Source organism: Lipotes vexillifer, unplaced genomic scaffold, assembly GCF_000442215.2.
Source record: "Lipotes vexillifer unplaced genomic scaffold, Lipotes_vexillifer_v1.1 scaffold408, whole genome shotgun sequence".
Lineage (NCBI taxonomy): Eukaryota > Metazoa > Chordata > Mammalia > Artiodactyla > Lipotidae > Lipotes > Lipotes vexillifer.
Window position 1 is genome coordinate 2,198,448 of NW_006787469.1, and position 2,500 is coordinate 2,200,947.

Consider the following 2,500-nt stretch of genomic DNA (forward strand, 5'->3'; position numbering starts at 1 on the left):
ACCTTCTCTAAGATATGGGCAGGTACGTTCTCAGACTTTCTTATATCCTCTCCCAGGGCTAGTAAAAGCTGTTTTTCCCCACTGAGAGATATGCCTTTCCATTAGGTCAACACTTACAGAGGCTTTTAACTTTGAGAGCAGGTCCCATCCCAACAGAGGGATGGAACACTCTGGGACATATAGGAAGGAGTCCAGTAGTGTGGAGGGTCCTATTTTGCATGTTAATTGTTCTAAAAATAACCTCCTAGTAAAGTTGCCTAATGCCTCTTTAATAGTACACTCCCATGTGGACAGTCTTCCTCTCAGGGTGGTCCAGACTGAATAAGTGACTCCAGTATCTATTAAAAATTCTACTTTCTCCCCCTCTAGTTCTAAGACAACCTGGTGCTCCTTTGGGGAGGCTGGGATTATATATTATCAGGTTTATAAGGCCCTGTCAGTCCTCCTCTACTTGAGGTATCATGAGCTTTGGGATTTCTGTGGCCCTCCTGCTCTGAGGATGGTCAGGACATTCCCTTTTCAAATGCCCTTCCTTCTTATAGAAAGCACATTGATTGGGCCCCAACTTCACTGGTGGCCCCACTTTGGTCCCTTGGTGGGGGCCTGGGTTACTCACCCACATTGGTCCATCCGATGCCCGTGGCTTACCTGAGGTGAACTGGAGAGCAACAGCCAGGAGGGTGCCTTGCCTTTTCAGCTTCTTGTCCCCCTTTTCTTCCTCAGCCATATCTCGGTTGTTGAACACCCCAAAAGCAATATCTACCAGCTGGGAGTTTGGGGTGTTTGGGCCCATTGCTACTTTCTGCAGCTTCCTTCGTATGTTGGGGGCACTCTGAGATATAATAGGTATTGACCACTGGGTTACTCTCAGGGGCGTCTAGATCAAGAGTTGTATACTGTTGGAGACATTTTCTAGTCCTCTCTAGGAATGCTGATGGGTTTTCAGCCTCTTGCTGAATATTTGACTTTTCCCCAATTAATGGGTCTCCGGCAAGAAGGCTTTATCCCCTTAAGTGGGAGACCAGTAATTCTCAAGCCAGGCCCTGTTCACTGAAACACAGGATCCCATGTAGGGTCAATGGCAGGGACTGCTTCCACTGCTGGCCTCCAGATCTGGTGGTTGGCTGAGTTAAGTGCTGCGTATCTGCCTCTTCCCCAGCCTTCGACAGGACACTGGTCTTCCTCAGCTCTAAGGAGGTTGAGAGGGACTGAAGATCTGCCCAATTAGAGTTATGAGTCATAAATATTCCACTCATTAAATCTATGAATCTCTCTGGATCCTCTCTCAGGCTTCTAGTATGTTCTTTCCAATTATAGAGGTCTGAGGTAGAGAAGGGGACATAGATGGTTGTAAGCCCCCCTCACCATTAGGGACCTGCCTGAGGCGGCAAACAGAAACCTCAGGTTGATAATTAGCCCCACTTCAGGTGGTTCCCCCTGAAACAGAGGGCCCAGGAGGAAGGGGCGGGCAAAAATCTTGAGAGGGAACTGTCAGGCCCTTCTTCACTTCTGCAGGAGGTGGTACACCTCCCTTCCCTTCTGACAGGGAAGGCGGAACAGGGTCAGGTGTTGGTACCCGGTAAGAGGTACCCGGTAGGGAATTCCGTGGCAGTCCAGTGGTTAGGACTTGGCGCTTCCACTGCAGGGGCCACGGGTTCGACCCCTGGTCAGGGAAATAGGATCCCACAAGCTGCATGGTGGTGTGGCCAAAAGAAAAAAAAAAAAAGAGGTGCTGGGTAAGGGGGTGGTACAAGAGGTTGGGCTCTTTGCATGGGAAGTCCTGAATCTACAGGGCCCTCTGATATATAGGCCCTCTATGATTGGCAGAATCGGTTTCCCAATGCTTCCTGGTTTTTGGATTGCTGTCACTTTACAAAGGGCCATAAAGCACTGTACATGTGGCATCTCGACCCATTTTTTCTAACCTTCTGCAGTAAAGAACTAACTATAGGATGATATTGTGATTTGGAGATCCATTCTCTGGTCATTTGTCTTGGCTTCCTAATGAGCATTGGGGCCAGACAACATTACAGAAGATCACTATCTGTTTCTTTGTCACGGGTTGTTACCCAAAAGATTTACAATTACTTATAATACATCTCAACGGACTACAATCGGGAACAGAAATGTTTCCCATTCTGATGTACCACAGGGAAGCAGCCATTCTCAGGGGCTGACTGATACAATTTACAGACATCAGAGACTGCTCCTCCCGAGTCTGAAAATAGTTTCCCACCTCTCATGCTCCTGATTGAAAAACCTGGGATTTCCCTGGTTGCGCAGCGGTTAAGAATTTGCCTGCTGGACTTCCCTGGTGGCGCAGTGGTTGAGAGTCCGCCTGCCGATGCAGGGGACGCGGGTTCGTGCCCCGGTCGGGAAGATCCCACATGCCGCGGAGCGGCTGGACCCGTGAGCCATGGCCGTTGAGCCTGCGCGTCCGGAGCCTGTGGTCCGCAACGGGAGAGGCCACAACAGTGAGAGGCCCACGTAGCGCAAAAAA